Genomic DNA, 21,963 nt, shown 5'->3' on the forward strand with positions numbered 1-21,963 from the left:
GGTGGTGAGCATGCCAATTCTTGTTGCGAGCAAATAAAAATCGAGTTTTGTGAGTTAAAGGATCCCTGGTGTCGTTTCACCTCAATCCTGATTTGAGAATCAGCAAACCTGAGTCATCATCCTGAGAAACTGGGATGTGACAGATGGCCAGGCCCAAAGGGTTGGGGTGAATGGAGTTAAATCCAGTTGGTGGCCTGTCACAAGTGGTGTTCCCCAGGGCTCACTATTGGGGCCAGTTCTGTTTAATATCTTTATCAATGATCTGGACGAGGGGATCAAGGGCACCCTCAGTAAGTTTGCAGATGACACCAAGATGGGAGGCAGGGTTGATCTGCTTGAGGGTAGGATCTGGACAGGCTGGATCAATGGGCCGAGGCCAATTGTATGAGGTTGTCCTGGTTTTGGCTGGGATAGAATTAACTTTCTTTCTGGTAGCTGGTATAGTGCTATGTTTTGGCTTCAGTATGAGAAGAATGTTGATAACACACTGATGTTTTCAGTTGTTGCTAAGTAGTGTTTAGACTAAATCAAGGCCTTTTCAGCTTCTCATGCCCGCCAGCAAGAAGACTGGAGGGGCACAAGAAGTTGGGAGGGGACACAGCCAGGGCAGCTGACCCAAACTGGCCAAAGGGATAATCCATACCATGTGATGTCACATCTAGTATATAAACTGGTTGGAAGGGGTGGGGGAATTGCCTCTCAGGAACTAACTGGGCATTGGTTGGCAAGCGGTGAGCAATTGCATCGTGCATCACTTGTATATTTCAATCCTTTTATTATTATTATTGTTATATTATTATTGCTATTATTATCATTATTAGGTTCTTCCTTTCTGTTTTATTAAACTGTTCTTATCTCAACCCACGAGTTTTAGGTTTTTTTCCAATTCTTTCCCCCATCCCACTGCAGGGGGAGGAGTGAGTGAGCGGCTGCCTGGTGCTTCGTTGCTGGCTGGGGTTAAACCACAACAGAGGTTCAAGGAGGCTAAGCGCTAGGTCCTGTACTTGGGTTACAACAACCCCATACACTCTTGGGGAAGAGTGGCTGGAAAAGCTGCCTGGCAGAAAAGGACCTGGGACGTGGTTTAGCAGTTGACTTGGCAGTGTTAGCTTAACAGTTGGACTTGATGATCTTAAAGTTCTTTTCCAGCCTAAATGATTCTATGATTCTATGACTAGATAGGACAAGACTGCCAACTCATCAAAAATAGTAAGGCAGTCACAATTTGGAAAAAGAATGGGCAAGCCTGGACCATGAAAGCAGCTTCGGTGAAAGACACTGCAGCAAGAGGGCCAGAGCTGTGAGGGGGAGCCCTGCTGGGCACAGTAAAACCAACACCTTTGCTGTGACTGTACCAGGGCTTCAGTGGCTAGTTTCTCATACAACTGCTTGTGTTCACACAGAGGGATGTTTATGAAGTCTGTAATCCCAAATGCTTGAGCTCTTCAGGAAAAGGACATATTTGACTTCACTCGGATTAAATGCAGAGGTTGCTAATGTAAGTGTGAAGATTTCAGGAACCAAAGCCCTTCTACTAATATCCCCTGTGATTTTTACAAGGCACAAATTAGTACCTCTGCAGGTAAGTCCTGCAGTGACTGACAAAAGCAATACTATGTCCTGCCATGCTTCTAGCCACCCATTTATTTTCCTCCTCCTCCTCCACGTCCTCCCTTCAGCCTCCACCTCCAGCCTCCTTGCAAATGGACACACCTGGAAGGACTGGCTCTGCAGAGACACATGCTGCAGAGCACTGACCCCTTGCAGAGAGCACCTCCCTGCCTGGCTAGCAGCATGGTCATCAGGATATGACAAAATTCATATTTCTAGTAGGTGAAGTGGTTATGGTCACAGAAAAGATGATTTATTGCACTGAAGCCTCCTGAGGTGTCAGTAGCCAGAAAGCAAGCAGCTGGTGAACATCAGGGAACACCAGGGAGACTACTCTGGGTGTAAGCCAGCTCTGCAGAACACTGGCTTTCAGGCAGACATAGGACTCTCCCCTGTCAGGGGACATGGAAATGCTGAGGGCTGGGACTGCATGACCAAGGGTGGCCTTAAAAGAGATGCTGAGAGATGCAGCCTCCTGCTGCTCAGTGCTGAAAAGAGTTACAGCCCTTTAGCTGAGGCAATCTTAGATTATGTTTGCCCTGATGGGAAAAAAAAAAAAAGACCCCTCATATAACCAGCTTAAATATAGAGAAGCTGTAACAGTCTGGAGAGTTGTGGCATGTCATCCCAGCCAGTCTCCTGTTAATACCAACAGGAGCAAGGACTACATGGTCAGCTAGCTGACTGTGCAGCCGAATTGCAGAGCACAAGAACAAGTACTCTGGCTGATGCTCAGTGCTGCCCATTGCAAAGTTAGCCCTGAATAACTTGTGATTTTGTTTTACTCCACATTTTCTTACTGATTTATTACCTTGGGTTAACAGTTAAGATTGAACCAGTTTGCAACAGCATGTCCTGCTACCATTTATTTTTTCTGGGTGTGGGCTTCAGGAAAAACCCAAGACAACAAGGTATGCTGTTAAAACAGACAGTGTTCTGGAAACCCTAATTCTGTAGTGCAGAGTAATCCACTAAAAGCTAGTCAGGAGTTTCTAGCATTATGATCGGTTTCCATGATCTGAAAAGAGGTGACGCAGACAATCTGTGCATTAGCAGGTATCCTTGGACTGACGTTTCTATTGCTACTGCAATCTCTCTTCCTCATGCTGTTCTGCACACCATGTGCTGGAGCCACTGCCAGCCCTAGGACCCTCAGCCAATTTTCACTGTCGGTACTATGTGTGTTGACCTTGAAAAGCCTGCTCCTTGCATAGCTGCCTTTCAACCCTGAGATCTGAACAGAACAAGGTTTCACCCAGATTTTTTCCCATTACATTTTTGTAGTTGCCCAAGAGGTTTCTGCCTTACTTGAGCAAAGGAAGAGGTGCAAAAAGATGGGTGAAGGGGGATGTTGCTGGCCAGAATTACCCGTTTAACTGCCCACTGTCCTCCAGACATGCAAGCCTGCGGCACAAACCCTGCTGTAAGTCCTGGAGAACGTGCAGTGCACTGCACTTTTTCTGTGGTGCTCAGATGCATGTGATATCCTTTCCCTGCTTCCCATGTCATGTCTTCACAGAACTGTAGCTTGCGGTGTAAGCTGCAGTGAATGTAGGGTTGCCTGCAAGACTGGACAGGAAGACTAGACCAGAATGGTGTGGCTGTGGCAGGGGTGCAAGCAGGAGGTGGGGGTTAGTAAGGGGAGACAATGTCTAGTTTGGTTTTCCATAAGGGAAATACTTTTAAGTTTTTAATAGTTTTAAGCCCTTTGGAGTGTCCAGTTTGTGCCTTGGTTAAATGTGGGAGGCACTGCTGCTCATCAGCAAGCCTGCTCTGAGTACTACAGACGCTGTGTGTGTGAAGTGACTCTTTCATAAACCCTCTAGCAGCAAGTAGCTTTATTGAGCAGTTGCTTATAGTGATTTATTTTTTGTGAGGCAGTTTTCCAAATCTATTTTCAAGAAATAGTTGTTTTCTGGACAGAGGAAATAAATACATTTGGAGTTGAATAAATATCCAAGGCTGAGCTCCTTCACAGAAGACAAAGCTCCTGGCATTGCATAGTCTCCACCTGAGGCCTGTTTGCTGTTCGTTAGGTGACCACTGGCTTTTACTTCATTGATGTGAGCAGCAAAAAGCACCTTGCTGTGCTTTAAAAGAGGAGCTTCCCTATATCACCTGTGTTTTACTGGGAGAGGAGATGCTAACACATCAGTCTTTTGGGATTAGAAGGGAACTCTTGCTTCAGGAACTCTAACGACTAGGTTTTCAAAACATTGAGTATGGTGGCATTTGAAGCTAGCTGAAACTCAGGTTGAAGATGAGTCTTTCACTGTACTTCCAAGAGTGTGTTTAACCCTCTCTTGTCAGAAGAAATGCTTTATAAAACTTCTGGCTGGCTCAATTACATGTTATTAATTTTATTCCCAGAACTGATGTGGAACAGCTGCAAACATCAACAAAGTGAGCCACATGTCAATTTTTTTGTTAAGGCTCAAAGTCTTGAAGCCAGATGTTTGAGCAACAGCAGAGGGAAAAATGAATTCAATTTACTGGCAGGCGTGTAAGCCTCTGTGTCATGGGATCTTCTCTACTCCTTTGAGCCATCATTTGTACAGTTTTCTTGAGTCCTTTTCTCAAAACAAACAGGAGAACCTGGAAGCTGAAGAATGGTTATCACATGGAGGAGACCAGAGCAGATAAAAAGAGCTGACCAAGCATGCTGGCTTCAGCAGATATGCAGACTGTCTGGGCTGGAAGGCACACACCCAAGCAAATGAACCCTGCTGAAGTTCACCATCTCCACTCAGGTTGCTTCCCCAGGAGACCAGCCTTCACTGGGGGAGAAGACTGCCCTGCGACGGGCTCTCCTTGGCAAGCATAGCAAAAGACAGCCAGCCATGGCACAGGTCACAGGCAGAAAGGACAGGTTTTACTGGGTGAAGCTGTATCTCAGCAGACTCCCAGGTTCACCAGGGGTACACCACGTTGGAGCTAGAAGGCTGGATATCCAATGTATTCGAGGACTTCAGGATAATCTTGGCATCAGGTAATTTTTGAAATGTTTGTAAGAATTAGGCATTTGAGAATGGGGGGTGCTGGCAAAGCCAGCTGCAGAAAACTCTATCTACATCCTAGAGACCCTTAAATTTCTGGTCAGAATACCGTGTCTTTTGCTACCGTGATTTGTGGAGGACCTTGGCTGGACCGAGGGGCCTGGGGAGGATATTGACCTTGACAAGATTGCAGTGTTCCCGTGAGCGAACAAGAAAGGAGGAGAAGAATGACTGGGAAACTAAGTTTAAGGAATGTGGTGACTGTTTGCAGTTGTGATAAGGAACCTGAAAAAAGCCACCCAATGAGGGGTGAGAAAAACAACTTCTGACAACTTTCTGACCAATAAGGGACAGACATAAGTACAAGGTAACAAGTAGAATAGGTATAAATTTGCTGGCTTGTAATAATAAAAAACCCCTTCTTTGCTTGTACTATAAGAATGCGTACTTGTCGTTTGTCCGTCTTGACCACGACAGTTGGTGACCCCGACGTGATGCTGTAAATTATGCTTGTGGCTGCGAGGAGAGCAGTGGAGACGGAGCCCGGCATAGCTTGAGAGCGGCGGGAAGAGCTGCTAGTGCGGACCGGTACTTGACACCTGCAGATAAACAGGTGAGCTGCCGGGAACATGGGCGGGACCCTCAGTAAAGAGGACGCCGGAATTGTAAATATGTGGAAAGTAATTTTGCAAAAGAGAGGACTTAAAGTAGAAGAGTTGATGTTGCGGAAAATGCTCTTATGGGGCAAGCAACACGGATATAAAGCAGACACAGTGACTGCATTTAGTGTGCCTGTGTGGCAAGGACTCGGGGACAAGCTGTTTGACAGTGCGTCCCGAGGGTCTAAGGAGGCAGCCAGCCTCCTGATGACGTGGTACCTGCTCCTTGAAACCGTCAAAGACATTAGAGAACAAAGGGATAGGATGAAGGAGCCAGACGTCTCCATCGCGGGGGGAGGGCAGTCCTCTCCCACAGAGGACGTGGGATCTGTTGCCCAGTCCTCTGGCAAGCGCGCAGGGCAGCCAAAGCCACGGGGCCGACGAAAGAACCCTTTCGTTGATGACTCTGATGATGAGCAGCCCTCAGGACATCCTCAGACTATTAAAGATAGAACTTATAAGCGGCCCCGGGACTTCCTTCCTGGTAGTGACGTATGCTCCGCTGAAACGGCGGAGGCGCCGGTTAACCCGTCCGCCCCCCCCGTGCCGCCTGATTCAGAGGATCGAGAAGGGATGAATAGCCCCCCACGGGCGCGGGGAGGGGAACAGGGGACCTCATGCCTGTACCCCCCTCTGCCAGCCGAAACATCAGAGGATTGGGATGATCCCATGGACAATGATATGGGGGATCCTGACCCTGGGGTGTCTGCGGGAACACCGAAGGAGGGACAATTGCAGGGCGGCTCGCGTTGCCGAGGACAGCCCTGGGTCCTCCCGCCGGCTCGAATTACTGTCAGTCCCCACAACCCCCTGAAATTCTGGCAGCAGGTGAAAGCTCGAGCTCTGCGAGAAGGAAATTGGGACCTGTCCGAGCAAATTAACGTTCCTGTAACAGCAGGCAACTCCGGTGAAACGAATTTAAGGGGGACTGGGGCGATGGCTTTCTCCGTGGCAAGGGGTGATCCAGGACAAGGAACAATGGATGAACATAGACCATATTCGTGGAAAGTTATACAGGACTTACAAAAGGCAACTGCGCAATATGGTCCCAACTCCCCCGCAGTTATGCAATTAATACGCCTATTAACTATGGAAGAAATGACACCTTATGATATTGCTCAAATTGCTCAAATTATTTTCCAACCTGTGCAATGTGCTGTTTTTCGTAGTATCTGGACTCAGAGAGCCGAGGCGCAAGCAGTACACAATTTGCAGCTTTCACAAACCGATCCATGTTATGGTAACAGAGCTGATGTTCTGACCGGGACTGGTCAATTTAATAATCCTCAACATCAGGCTCAATGGCATCCACTTGTATTGGAGCAAGTAAAGACTATTGGTGTAGAAGCTTTGCTCCGAACGGCGGAGCTGGCAGAGCCTAAGGCAAGATATACCATGATTAAACAGGGGACTAAAGAGCTGTTTCTGTAGTTTGTAGAGAAATTGATGGGGGCTATAGAGCGGCAGGTATTTGATGCAAATATACGAGAAATGCTGGTAAAACAGTTAGCCCGTGACAATGCTAACACAGATTGTCAAAAGGTGATTGAGATGCTCCCTGGGGATCCAACCCTAGAAGCTATGATTACGGCTTGCGGGAAGGTGGGCTCTGTTGAACACAAAATGTCTGCATTAGCTACAGCTATGTCTGTAATGCGTATGTCTAATCAGAAATGTTACTGCTGCGGGCAGGCTGGACATGTCAAGGCTAACTGTCCCGCTAAAAATAGAAAAGGAGGAGCCGAGCAGGTGGCCATGGGAGCAGCTACATGTCTTAAGTGCGGAAAGCTGGGACACTTTGCAAAGCAATGTAAATCTAAATTTCATGCTAACAGTCAACCCCTCCAGCCGGGAAACAGCAGAAAGAGCGTGAAGGGGCGCGTGCAGACACAAATGCCCTACCACTCCAGGAACCCATTCTTTGCTTGTACTATAAGAATGCGTACTTGTCGTTTGTCCGTCTCGACCACGACAGTGATTTATAGTGAGGTACCTGCTGCTGAAGAGAGAGTACATATTCTTCTCTCTTGAGAGCCAAGCAAGAACCATCATTCCCCCCACGCCCAGGAGAGGTGCAGGGGTGCAGCCATCACCCCTCCATGTCTACTGTAGCATACAGCAGTGGAAGAGTAGTTGCCCAGCTCAGGGTTCAGTCTCCTTGCTGGGTTTGAGAGCATCTCTGTGCTATGTCAGGAATGAGACCCTCCTTATCTCCCACAGTGGCTCTTTGTAGCAGAAATCTTTGATGTGGAGATTGTCTGAGGAGGAAAATGCATGTTTAGTTATCCTAAAGGGCAAGGCATTCACCTCCAAAGCTGCAGTTCTCGGTCCCATTTCCCAGTGCCATTTCTGTGCTGGGGAGCAAACATGTCTTCCTGCTCCTTCCTGGAAAAAGTTGGCATTGGCAGATGCTGCATGCCAAGCACCTCCAGAGGAGGGGATGTGGAAGGCTCCGTATGCAGGCTTGGTGTGTTCAGGATGAGTGTGGATCTGCAGGCTAATCCTCAGGCTGGAGGAGACACGTGTTTTGAGTAGTCCCAGAAGCAGAAGTTGGTGAACATGGGGAGCTTTAATTGGAAAGTGCGTAGGCATTTACGTTTTTGAAAACCTTCAGGGTTAGTTAGCAGCCGAGCAGAAATCCTGCAGTGCACAAATCTGGATTTGGGTTTTTAAATCCCCCATAACCTTTCTGTTTGTCTGAGCAAAAGTAACTTCAAATGTATTTCAAGAATACGGCTTCCCAAACATGCAGCAAAGGCTGCTAACTCTAGCTTTCACATTAACTGGAATTGGCTTAATCAAAACACGTCATGTTGATCTGAAAGCCTTCGGTTTACCTTGATGGATTTTCTCCTAAGAGCTTTTACACCCATACACTTGAGCAAAGTGACCAAATTGCCCCCATGCAATCAGTAGTACTTCGAGACTAAATACACCTAGTAAATAGAAAGGAAAAATTTAGGTTTTCAATTTAGGCTCAAAGCAATCTAATGCCTTGTTATTAAATAGCTTTTCCCACACTTGAATGACCCTCTTGTCTCCAGCAAAGACATGTTTCCAAACCAGTCCCAAGCTAGCTAATTTCAGCCTCAAACAAAAACCAGGGAGGCCACTTGGCAAAGTGAACAAAGGCGAGGGGAAGCTTTTCCTTTACCTTGCAGCATCCTCACCTCTTCTAATGCCAGATGTACTTTCAAAAGCAGAATGTAAATATGTCCTTAGCTTCCTCTGTTGTAAACTGACAAATTATAGTCATTATGCAACCAAAGTAATTTCATGTTGCAAAAATACATGTTTACAAACACTTCCTATCCCAAGAGAAACAGAAGGCATAGCTATAAAAGAAGCCCAGAGACTGACATTCCTAACAGGTCTTAAGGCCAAGAATGTCACTGAGTGGGGACACAAGCCTCCACTGCACTAACCATTACACCAAAAGGATCTTTGCTAATCTAATAAGTCACTGTAAGATTTGGTAGATAACCCTGGTTCTGCTAGGGTGGCATCAAAAAGAGTGCTAGTCTGTATGGGTTGGTGTATTTGACCTTACTTCAAACCAAGGACAATGTCCTCCGAAGCTTTGGCTAGAAAACAACATGGTATATGTCTTCTATGTTCTTCTAAATAATTTGTCAGCATTGAAGTTATCATATTTATCTCATCTGATATACAGCAAATGTAATACCACCCCTTTTGAACAGAGGCTGTAAGATAGAAAAAAAATAGCTTGTAGACTTCTGCTGCTTATGAGCTTTTTTTCTGCGAAGATCCGTGTGCAGCAGGACAACAGAATGGCCTGTCTGCTGCAGGTGGCATCATTCCTAGCCACCAGATCACAAATTGTAAATCTCTAGAAAGCTTTGAATGCTTTTTTTAAGTTAGTTTTTTACAGTCTGTAGAAACTCGCATACCGCAAAAGTTCAGAAGAGAGCATTTGTCAGAATCAGACAAGGTCCCCTTCTGTACTTCATGGTTGCTTTTTAATTTGTGCAGAGATTAGGCATGTCTTTAACACAAGGATGATTTATCCACAGTGGCTCAATAACACTAACTTCACACAAATTCTTCTGCTTCATGGTTGTTTGGTTTGGTTTTGTGGCTGGAGCATCTGTATAATCCCAGTATGTGGAAGAAGTCCCAATTGCCTAATAATATGGATGCTCCTAGGCTAAAAACTTTGAAAACTCCCTTGTAAGATTAAATTGAGAGCAATTTTGTTCAGTCTGTTCCACTCCTGCCCCTTCCCTTTTTGAAGGGCTCATTTAAAAACAAACAAAAAGGAATGGTGCCCAAGAAATGCCAGGTTTTTTCTTAATTGCCTCACTTGGAAGCTCTCTGTCTTTAACTGTGCTGTAGCTAGAAATTTCTTCCAATTTACACACTCCTATGCTTGAAAACTTCCACAGGTGAACATTTATGTTCAGTTGTGTCTGTGATAGCCAAGTATGACAGCTCACTGGAGACCCAGCCTGCACTTAACGTCCATCAAGGCAGTGAGGAAAACCAGCTGACCCCCTTTGCTACTGCCTTTAAGCTTGCTGTTACACTAGTAAGTTTGAGGAAGCGGTGATTGCAAATCACCAACATAGTGGTGAAAGCATGAACAACAGCTAATGTGTTTTCTAGATTTAAAAGGTTGAGGACTTGCAGTAGCTTGTAAGTTCAGTGTGGTAAGCCATGAGCAAAAGCATAAAGGAAGGCTGCAGCAATTTTTTGTTTTCATGCCATTGCAAGACAAAGGTATTTGAAAGGTGAGGACTTTGAAAACCTTCCTGGAAGAATTTTAAGAGGTAGGAAGCCAAACAATATAACTAAGCAATAATTTTTTTTTAAACAATGTATCTCTTCAGCATTAAAATTTAAGGCAGGCAAACTCTACCATGAGGGTGCAATGATAAGGCAGGCTTGCTGTAAGTGGCAGAAAGCTTTAATTCGCTGCTCTTGTTGTAAGGGGTCAGATGATGATCTTTACATCAGTACACCAGGAAATAATTTAAACATAATTAACTTGAGCTAACACTGAAACTCTTGGGAACGTGATGGTGTTCGATGCAAGGGGAGGTTTAACTTGCTCTTTATCAGGGATGCGATATTACTGTTTGAATTAAGACAAGTCTTGATTAAACTTGACCTAAGTGAGAATACAGTTGGGTTAATAATATTACATTTGCTCAGACTGTAGTTCTAGTATACTTTAGAGTGGAGAAGGACTAAACTATTGTTTTACAGAGGATTAATATAGCAACTTATTTTTATAAAAGCTGTGCAAGTTCTCCGTTGCTTATGCCTGGTTCTCACATTCTTGTTTCAGTAACTGGTTTTTTTGGAAATGCATTATAATTCAACCTTATCAGCATTAATCCTTGTTCTCTATCTAACAATTAGTAAATAGGTTATTTTATACTTGTATGCCTTTTCAGATAGGCTGTAAAGATATCTGTCTGTGGGGTTTTTTATTATTTGTATTTAAAAACAAACACACAAAACACTAAAGCAAAAATCCCTACAGCAATCCCTACTTTTGAGAGACAAGTTAAGGAGAAACTTAGAAATGAAATGCATTCACATGGATCCTGAGAGACTAACAGCTGAATGCAATATTTTGAAAAACAGTACTTTTGCCTGGGACTACCAAATTAGGATATATTTTGGTAGTTCAAATGAAACCTATCTCCTTTTGTCTGACTGAAAGGACCAAGCTAGATGCTATACCTCCTCCCAATGTCTTTAGAGTATGGCCCTTCATTCCACAAAACCCCGGCTAGTTTTTTTGAAGGCTGCCTGATTTTTCAAGTAGAAGAGAGGAGAGGAGGGAGTTTGGTTGTGTAGCTGCCTCCAGAAGCTACTTGCAGCTTCAGAACAGATACCAATTCCCTCCTCCTACACACAGTCAGCTCCCCCCCTTGCAAACTGTCTGCAACCTGCAGCCCTGCTGCAGGATTCACCTGTTCAGTTGTCAAACAGACCATGCCAGGCACCTCCTCTGCAAGGCTTTGTAAAAAAAACAACCAAACAAGAAAAAGGCCTCAAAGTGGAGCCAGTAGCTTGAAAATGGCTTTATCTTTTTTTAGAATGTTAGGTGCTGGAGTTGCCACTCTCAGGTTCCAGCTGCCCTGAAGGCAAGCCTGCAGCCCACGGCACAGAGGGTGGCCTTGCAGAGTGCACCCACCTGGTGTTCCCACAGAGCCACGAGCACCTGATCCAACACCCACAGAGTTGAGAGACGGAAGTGTAATGCCTAAATTAGCTGTATTCACAGACCAAAACCCCAAACCTGAGGGAAAGATGATACTTTCCTGGAAGTAGCAATTTAAAACATCAAGTAAATTTCTACATTATGACTCCTCTAGGTGCAACAACTTGAAAATAAAGTAACATATCCAGGTGCCACATCTTTTTCACAATAGCATGCAAATATCTCCTACAATTTTGGGCAGACCATCTTTCTGAATTGGCCACTTCTGCTTCTCACCTGCTCATTGAGCCAAAAAAATAGCAGTTTGTATCTTTTGGGAAGGGGGTGACGGAAGAAGCAGATGAAGGTTTTTCTATATGGGTTGAGATGAGCCAAAATGAAAGCAGTTGTGCAAAATAGCCGAATCAGAGATCTGTTCCCCTGATCTCTGTTCCCCCTGATCCCCTGCTCACATGTACCAGCGTGCTGTGTCTGGCCCTTGGAAGGAGCACACAGCCTTTCTGGGCTGAAAGCCCAGTTGGACCTATTCAAGCACACAAATGATACTCTTCAGGCCACCTCCATTTTTTTCCTCAACTTATAAAACATCCACCCCCCCCCCCCCCCCCCCCCCCCAAAAAAAAAAAATAAAGCTCTGTGCCCTTCCCTGCACCTGGTTCTTTCAAGCAGCTCTCTCCCCTCGCAACCTACCTCCAAAAAATCCCCTCTGCAACCTGTTAGACACAATTCCTCTTGCTCCAAATCACTGCTCCCCTGCAGAAAAAAACATAAGCTGGCACGCATGTGCAGCAACAGTGCAATCCCACCCCTATAGCACCTGCAGGAGGGCAATGAGGGAAAACGTCTCTCCAGGTGCGGTGTGTGCTATTGCCTGCTGCTGCCGGGGGGACAGGGCAGAGTCAGCTCTGAAATTCCGGGTGGGGTACTGGGAAAGGCCAAATGTGCCAAATGGACTGGCAAAAGGCAGAAAAGCAGGGTGTGACTCTAAATCAGAAACTAAGCAGCTTTGTGCAATTAAAGCAAGATGAGTCTGGCCTGAGTTTAGCCTTCTGGCTGGAGGTGAGAAGGTGCCGAGATGCTGCCTAGGCTGGACGTGGTGTTTTGGTGTGCTGGGGCTACAATGTGGCCATGTTGGCATTGCCCTGGAAACAGTGAGAAAGCCCTGCTCTGGCGGCTGCTTTACAAAGGGCTGCTAGTGGCAATAGGACATCTGGAAACCACGTGAAAGCTGCAGATGGTGGAAATGTGGTACGTGGGAAGCATGTGAATTGCTCAATAAACCTCTAGGAATGGTGATGGAAACTCCTACATGGTAGAGATCTTCCTTGGGTGTCTCAGGAAGGAGTTTATCATCACAGTGCAAGCTACAGCTTACACTCATGCAAAAAATATCAACATTATTTCTGGATAGGGAGATTGAGTAACCTTTCAATTTTAGGTAAATCTGATGGGTGGTTTGTGTGACAGAGAAACAGGAATAGAATAGCATTTGTAGGTCAAGTAATACAATCCCCTACAGCAGGTACAACTATACCATCAAGTCCCGTTGACAAAGCAATCTCACCTTGAATTTAAAAGCTATTTTACTACTGGAAAATTGTCACAGAAATGTGATTCCTTTCTCAGAGTATTAGGAGGCATGTGAGCCAACGTAATTTGAGTTTTTTGTTTTGTCTTGTCTTCCCCCAGTCTTTAGACAGTCATGGAAGAAAAAACAAATCCTGTAACTTAAAATTATATTGATTTTTTTTTCCCCAATTAATATTTCCTATTTAAGGTTGCATCATTTATAAATGTTTAAGTCCCCTAAATTAATTCAATACTGCCAGTCTACCACAAATTCAGTTCTTGGTATGAATTGTGCTGTGAACTCAGGATGTTCTATGCTTTAGCCCTGATATTTTTTTAAATTTGCTTCATTTTTCCTTTTCACTAGTTGTTCTACTAGAATCTGAACCAAAGACCACTTCATGGGAGTCTTTTCCTCAAACTTGTAATAGGTATGTTTAAGAACCAGCTGTGATTCCTGGGTGAGGGGAATGAGAAGATAAGCATCTGTAACTGGTGAGTCTGTATCACAGAAGCTGAAGTCCAGCATGTTTTCTCCTGCAGTCTTTACCTCTGCCCAAAGGTGAGTCATTTTGGTAATAATTCAATATTGTGTCACAAATCATAGAAAAAGCTAGATCAAAGACCTCCTTATGAGGGATAACTGAGGCTTTGGGTGGCCAAAAGATTGGCACCTCTTGAAGAAGCTGGAGAATAGAATTACCGCAGCAACTGTGTCTGTAAGCATTACCTCTTACTTCTTTGGCTTTGACAAGAAGAGCTAAGCTAAGGACAGTCCTCTTCTCCTAAAAAGGTGGTTTGTGGCTTTCCTTTAAATGGGGAAGAAAAATCTCCTTGCATGATCTTTCATTAGGTGACATGGAGAAGGAACAGCTGAAGTGTTGTCTGCACTGGTCCATCTCTGTAACATTTAGAAGCTATTGAATATGACATTCATTATTTTCCTTATAGATATCACTCCTTTACCTTGATTTACTTCCTGTAGCATCTGCTGGAAAATGTAATGTTTTAGACACATGTAGTGAATATTCCTATTAGCCAGCTAAATGAGATTTTTCAAGCTCTGTTGGCCACTTCCCAGTTCCCAGAACACAGATTTTGCAGAAACTGTCCTCTCTTTGCTCAGTTGTGATAGTCAGCATTTTCTGCTGATGACAAGAGTATATCCCCATGCCTTTCTGATCAGTGCCTGAAAGTGGAAATAAAATCAGTTGCAGGGTTTGCAGTTTATCTCTTCAGAGGGAACAAGAGGAAATGATGGGGAGAGACAGCTAATTGGTTGAGAGGAAAGATTTGCACTCCAAATGAGGGAACACCAGCAGGAGGAGTTTGTGGGAAGGGATTGTTTTCCAGAAGCCTTCTTTGGATGTTTCGAGAGGGGAGGGTGGCACATGCAGTCACAGCAAGTGTGTAATAACACTCAGGAATGTCTTCTGTCAGAGGCCCGTCAAATTCCAGAGAGTCCTGCACTTGTTTTCTTACTGCTGACAATGTACAAAACTATCTGGTGTTTTGAGGAAGAGATGATCACATGATGGAGGAGAAGGAGGCAGGGGAAGAGATGAGAGGATTAAAATAAATATGCAAGGTAGTTTGTGTGTTTCTTGATCAGTTGATTTAAGGAAAAAGGAGAAGTAAGCTTAAAATCATGCAGGGAAACTGCTGCCTTTTATACCCAAGTCTTATTTTCAGACATGTTATCCATTAGCAATAAAATATCCACACTAGCTACAAATATCGTTGGGATGAATATACATCTGGCAAGGTAGTGTCCAAACCCCGTCCTGTCTGACTGACCTGTGTGGCTGGCTTGAACTTCAGAATTGGATATGCTGGTTTTGGCTGGGATAGACTTAATTTTCTTCATGGCAGCTAGTATGGGGCTATGTTTTGGATTTGTGCTGGAAATAGTGTTGATAATTCAGGGATATTTTCATTATTGCTAAGCAGTGCTTACACAGAGTCAAGGCCTTTTCTGCTCCTCACACTGCCCCACCAGTGTGCACAAGAAGTTGGGAGGGGACACAGCTGGGACAGCTGACCCCAACTGACCAAAGGGATATTCCCTACCGTATGATGTCATACTCAGCATATAAAGCTGAGGGAAGAAGAAAGGGGGGGGGGATGTTCAGAGTTAGGGTGTTTGTCTTCCCAAGCAACTGTTATGCTGATGGGAACCATGCTTTCCTGGAGATGGCTGAACACCTGCCTGCCGATGGGAAGTAATGAATGAATTCCTTGGTTTGCTTTGCTTGCACGCACAGCTTTTTCTTTACCTCTTAAACTGTCTTTATCTCAACCCATGAGTTTTCTCACTTTTTCCGATTCTCTCCCCCATCCCACTGGGGGGGGAGAGTGAGTGGCTGCGTGGGGCTTAGCTGCCAGCTGGGATTAAACCACGACAGTGCATTACATCAAGCCGCAACCACTTCTCTTGCCTCAGGAGGTACATTTATAGACTTTGCAGCTGGGGCTTCAGTTCATTTTCAGAAGCCTACATTTTACATCTGATAGTAGCAATTGGGTGTTGAGAGAAGAACCCATTCTTTTAGGCAGTATTTATGCATGAAAAAATTAAATAAAGAGCATAAGGAAGCTGACACCCAAGTACTGAGTTGGTTGTAGTTTTGCCATGGGACATTCATACATGGCTTCTTCCAGAAGTTTTGGTTAAGCATTCGTTTTGCCTATTAAAAAACCTTTTTTGCAAAAGCTGGTTGGCCAAAACGATGAAACCATACAAAACCAGGACTTTCTTCTTTCCTTTTGTGACTCAAGGTGAAGTGTCATTTTTACATGTTTTAAGTACCGTATGCTATGTACAATGTTGCTGACAGATAATTATCAGTACCAGTCTGCATGAATCAATGAAAAGCTAAGACACATTAAATCTATTTCTTAACCCTGCAATGGAGGTTTTGCAATGCATGAGTACACTGAGCGACGATTGTAGACCAATAGCTAGAATATTCTGGGAAACTATTTGGGGTTCTGAGGAAATTGCATGGTATTGTGGTAACGTGGGCCCAGAGACTAACACATCTAGCCATTTGAAAAGCACCAGGTAACTTCTGATTATAGATAGCATGAACTGTGTTTTGTTATCCTTGAGTCCACACAAATATACCAAGGCTGTAGCTTATCTCTACTACAATTTCAGTTCTTTGGACACTGGATGTCATGCTTATTTTAACCTGCTGTTTTTTCCACTTTTCTCAATAGGCAGACTCCTAAAGAATGATCCAGTGGAGATGTGGACCCTGTATACTGGGTTTAAGCCTACTGACAAAGCATGGGCTCTTTCCAGTCATGTTTCACATGGCTTGCTCAGAAGCAGCCCTTAGTTACCTGGCCATCTAGTACAGAAAATTCTCATCATCTACTTGTGGAATAGTCAATAGTTTGGCTAATGAGAAATCTCTTTGGATCACCTAGCTGATGTGACACAATTATTCTACTTTGAGATAGAGGACACACTGCTTTTATGTTTGAATTGAAATGCCCTTCCCAGACTGTGACTTGAAGGGAGACTGATGATGTAAGTTGCTGTTAACAAGGCTGCCACAGGCACTGACAAGATTTTTTGTTGTTTCTTAAAACTAGTTTTATATGACATGGCTAATAATATAAGAAGGGCTTCAAGTTGCCCGATTTGTTCACAGGCAAGGGACTGTCAAAGAGATTACTCCTTCTCTACAGTAAGCTACGTACACATCTAAGAGCTCCAGACTCCCTCCATGTACACACACGCAATTCTAATGATATTGAAGAGGAAGGGACTCCTAAGTTCTTCCAGTGCGACATTAGTCATAGGAGGATCTAGTTCCATTTTGAATGAAAATGTAGGGTTTTTAGGAGCAAATGTGTATAAAGTGGTTGTAAATACATTAAGGCTAGGAATTAAATGGAAGAAGTACCTTACCGTAGAGACAGGAAGTTTTTGAAACAGCCTTTCTGAAGTGACATCAAGCTTCATATTGCTAATCTAGTAACTTCCTTTTTTCCACAGAACTTTAGTAATTTAGCCAAAGGGTTAACCTGGCATGTTGTTTTCAAAGGGCATGGTAAATAATAATAAACAGTAATTAATAATAAATATTTTTAATTAACATGTTCCTTGTTAATTACCTGTCTGCTCTTTGAAAGCTGGAATAAAAGCAGTCCCCTAGTGATTTAAGAAATGAGGGTGTTCTAAATTTATGTGGTCTCACAATTTTCTGTATTTACTGAAGTCTGTGCCATGACAGACTCAGGTTGTCTGCAGATATGCATAACAGAAACCCGCGGTGGCAAAAGTTTTGTTTGGTTGCATCAGTCGCTCACTGGAAGAGAGAAAGTTAGCGCTGAATTTGCATCTTAATAAATCAGACACTTTAGTTGTAGCGGGAAAGTACATGTTAAGGCAGTTACGAGAAAGCCCTTTTAGTTATAGCTTTACAAATACCTTTTCTTTGCTTGTAAACATGTTCCTTCTCTTTGCTCTGCAGAGTTGTACAAGAAACCCTTTGGAAGACTCTCTGGTCCTTGGATTATTCCATGAGCTTGAAGCTTTTCTTGGATTAGAGTATCTTCCCAGGAAATCGATGGTGGTGTGGGATTTCATTTATCTGCGAGAGTGGATTGCATGCCTGAGGTTCTGTGACCACTTTGTTCCAAAAATGATGTGTTTAAAAATAAATAACGTATCTAACCCACTTCACTCAGTTTTCTTCCAGTGGGAAGCTGACCTGTGCACCTTGGATTTTTCCTATGCCTCAGTCAAGGGACAAACAAATTTAATTTCACAGATAGAGCTATCTTTATTACCGCTACATCTAAAATAGAGCAATGTATGGGGTTTTATTTGACCAGTCATTTCAATCTCTCCAAGCTACCATTATGGCTTTCTGTGAAAGCCTGTAAAAATTAAAATATCTTAGACAAAAATAACACTCCCTCATTCTAACACCACGGAGTGTCTCAGTACATGTTTTGCACATCCTCTGAGGCTGTATCAACAATCCGAAACAGGCTGCAGTAAAAGGCAAATCATAAAAATAAGCAGTGTTTAGTGTCTTGACCTGCATCCTCTGAGGCTTCTGATGTGTACTGACCAAGGATAATCTGCAATGATCATAGGATAAAATAGTGGGCATTAAAGGTTGTGCAGTGACTGTCAAGGTCAAAGCCAGTTCTGCAAAAGAAACGCATTGAATCCTTGTTCTGTCAAACTTTTTCACAAAACCTGATAGCAAAGAGCAGCTTCTTGGTTCTTTTTCAGATGTACTGTACAGATTTCAAGTTTCTTCTAATACACAGTAATAAAATATGTACATATAGGATTTGTGATAGAAGAGCATTTTGCAGTCTTTTGGTGTGAATATGTATAACTTCATCAAAATAAACAAGGTGTATGTTATGCTCTGACCTAAGGGACTTTGTTTAAAACCATCTTTCCTAAAATCATCTGTCTTAAAGGCTATGTTAATACTTAAAGATATTTCTCTTCTGGGCAAACCACTGTAAAATGCACTTTTTCAGACTATTTTGAGATTCAACATATGCCTTCACAAGGTAGTCTTCCGTATGCCATGCAGAACGGTAACACCTTTGAACAAAAAGACAACCAGAGGTCTCTAGTACTGAACCGGCAGCATTGACACCACTGCAAGTCAAGCATATCACCAAGATAACCCTCTTTTCTTACTTTTTAAAAAATTTCTTCAGAGGCACCAGATGGCAGCATTTTCCCTCACTCCGAGTGTGATCTCATCCTCTCGATTCACTCCTGGGATCATCAGGCTTTGAGGCTGCGTAAGGCACAAAGACCTCAACGGACCTGCGCCCTCTCTGTCGCCACCTGCTCTTCTTCCCACTCTCACTGGACGTGTAGAGTCACATTCAGGTGGCCTGGATGCGATCCAGGCCCTTGAAATTGTGGTTTGCCTTTTGCCTGTGCAGGCCTTAAGAGTCCATAAGAATCATTAGCATACAGGCACGTAAAAATTTAGATCCAGCGAACATGGCTCCGAGCTCTAAATTTTCCATATTTATTAAGTAGCATGCAGGGTTTTTTGATTTTATGTTTAACTAACCGCTCTTTCCCACGTACAGGCATGCACCATGTTATTTTTGTTTACAAGCAAGTTTTGCATGTGTTCTTTTCTATCAACTCTTTATTCTTTGAATCTTGAAATAATATTTCATTGTACACCAGTTATGTATGACTAGTTATGTGCAACTAGGCTTGTAACCTCTGTAGCAAGAACTCTGTTCTGCACAAATAATCCAAGGCAGGGCAGGGATTTTGAGAACTTAACTTTGCAGGCTATGGTTTCTTTTACAGTTACAGATGTGGCCTAAAGCTTTGTGGGCCAGGGATTCTGTTGTCACACCGTTCTCCACCCTGCTTCTTCCCCTCATCCTCATGTTCTTGCTTATAAATTCAAGTCTGCTTTATCAGTGGTTTTGTCATAGAAGAAAAAAAAAACAAAACACATTATGTTCAGCTGTAACAAACTACTCATAAATAATCCACCTTTGAACTCTGAATCTGCAGCACTGGGATGCAAATGTTTGTTTACTTGAACTATGTGACTAACATCAACAGGCAGCAGAAGAAAGCTATTTATCCAAAATGGGGCTGGATTGCTGGGCCCCAGAGGGTGGAGGAGGAGTAGCCCTGGCTGCTGCTTTCTTTGACTGTTACTCCATCAGGTTGCTGGTGTTTCTGCTGTGGTGACTCTGTTAATGCTTTACAAATGCTATGAACTCAGCGGTAGACTATTTGTGGATTGTTTAATTTATTAACTTCTGACAAGCAGCCCATTATTTTTCTGAAGAACATATGTGACAAGGGATTTTTATTTTTTTAATTTTTCAGATTTAAGCCAAATTCAATATGAGTGTCACAGGACAGGGACACTAGACCCTTCACAACTCCACCCTTCCTCTTATTTAATACCAAAATTTATCTATAAACAAGCAGGAAGGAAGGAGGGGAGAGCACTTCTCAAAGGAAGTCGTAAGAATCTTGTATGATGAAAATGTTAGGCTGCATAAATTTGGAAAACAGTGCTGTTTTCTTCTGTTCAAAATATTCTAATTTAAAAAAGGCTAAAATTCCCTCAATTTTCTTTCACTTTCTTGTAGCAATCTCTTTCCAGTTCTGGATTTGCCTGTACTTTGGTATTAGCTAATACATGCAATCAGGACAGATGTAGCTATACTGCCCAAGACATATGAAATAAATGCACCTGAAAGCTGAGCGGCATTGCACCACTGAAAGCCAGTTGTGTTGGTTTTACCTTCTAATAAAGGAGGCAAAGAATTTGAAATATATCTCCACAGTTTTTAATGATTGATGCAATCCCTTGTGCACAGTTGCTTTGAAAAGTGGAAGAAAAACTAACTGTAAATACTGTCTTTTGTCTAACTATAGCACTGTAATTACTAACTAGCACCTTCTCTGAGAAAGATGAGCAGGTACCTGTGATGAGCTTTGCAAGAGGAGAGGAGATGTTGAGAAGGTAAAAAGTGTGTCTGGTGTCACTCAGTATGGATTCTTACAGCCATTATTTATTTTGGAACTGTGACAACTGACCAAAACATGGGGACTACAAATAGGAATGCAATGAGTATTAACTGCGCAAGAAGAAAAAAGCAATATAACTTGGCACGCAGCAAAACTTGTATCTGGTATACAGCTGTCTGTGCAACTCCCACTGCCATCCTGGAGGATTTTTGTGATTTCTCACTAAGTTTACCTCTACCAATAAAGAATTAGGAACAGCACCGTCTCTGTAAGCTTTGATTCTCACTCAGTAGAGCTGGCTAAGATAGATCTTTTTAATCCTTTACATATGAAAGATGCGAGTACCCTCCTACACATAAATTACAGAGAGAAGATTTGTTTGTTTTGTGAAGTGTAACTGCTACGTACCATTCACAGACTGCATCTTGCACAGTAAGTGAAATAACTGTAGGAACACGCTGATGAAATTGGTGCTTCCCCTTGCTGCAGTCCAGAATAAAAACATACCAAACGGGGCCAAATTCTGCCTAGTAGCGTGCATCGCATTTTTGCTTCTAGACTGGCATGGCTTACTAACTGAGGAGAAGGCACCTGTAAAAATTTAAATGTGCAAAGAAACATGCATGGTAGCTTTGAATGGACTCAGATACAGACCTTGATTGTTTTGTAGCGCACATTCTCCACCGACTTCGAGCTTAGCCTTCACTCCAGGGGCAAATTATTTCAGTCTCTATGTGATAGAATGTAACTCAACACACACACTTTTCCTTCTGTGTATACATTACTCCATGATGTATATAAAACATGGTGAGTGCCCTCAAAAGGCATCCCCTGAAAGCAAATACCTAGTTTCATGTTTTGACCCTCCTCGTTTTCCCTTGGCCTTAGCTGTAGACAACCGTATTTTTTTTCTGTAGCAGACAGCGATAGTTACTTCTGTTCACATACGATGTGGGAAGAGGAGGCTGCAAAGAGCAGTTGGGTAGAGAGAAAGGGGTTGGGGAAGAGGTTGTTAATACACTCTGTGTCCAAAAATTGAGGAAAAGTAGGCATTTAGTTAGGAAGGACAAAACAAGATGCATATGGCATAAAATTTATGTTTTTTCCAGGGACATAAGAATACCAACTATCTAAGAGCTTCTGTCACTGATCATGTATTACAGTTGCTATGATAGAACTATGGCTGACATACTGTGCATGATTTCTCTCTTGGTGCCTAGTCTTCACTGATTATACTGCACAGAAAAAAATACAGGTATTGCAAAGGGCCAGTTGGCCCCATTCCAACCCAAACTGTAGCTGGGGCTGTTCTGAGTTGGGCTAAATCTTGGTCCTGTTAATATAGTGAATTTAGGGGTGTCTGAAGACGCCTTTAACAAGTAAAGACAGTGTTGTATTGTGTAGGCAAGGAGGTTATAA

At 43.3% G+C, this 21,963-nt stretch overlaps 1 long non-coding RNA gene across 2 annotated transcripts; it reads left to right on the forward strand.

Moving 5' to 3' along the window:
* Positions 1 to 4,312: 4,312 nt before the first annotated feature.
* LOC115345438 lies at positions 4,313 to 20,774 on the forward strand. 2 transcript variants are annotated; one of them, XR_005933457.1, is made up of 5 exons: positions 4,313 to 4,600; positions 13,399 to 13,593; positions 16,254 to 16,569; positions 17,519 to 17,713; positions 18,738 to 20,774. It is a non-coding gene; the product is annotated as an uncharacterized LOC115345438 (long non-coding RNA). The 2 variants fall into 2 exon arrangements; XR_003924829.2 differs by lacking the exon at positions 18,738 to 20,774 and having other exon boundaries at positions 17,519 to 17,725.
* Positions 20,775 to 21,963: the final 1,189 nt, after the last annotated feature.

Source organism: Aquila chrysaetos, chromosome 1 (genome assembly GCF_900496995.4).
Source record: "Aquila chrysaetos chrysaetos chromosome 1, bAquChr1.4, whole genome shotgun sequence".
Lineage (NCBI taxonomy): Eukaryota > Metazoa > Chordata > Aves > Accipitriformes > Accipitridae > Aquila > Aquila chrysaetos.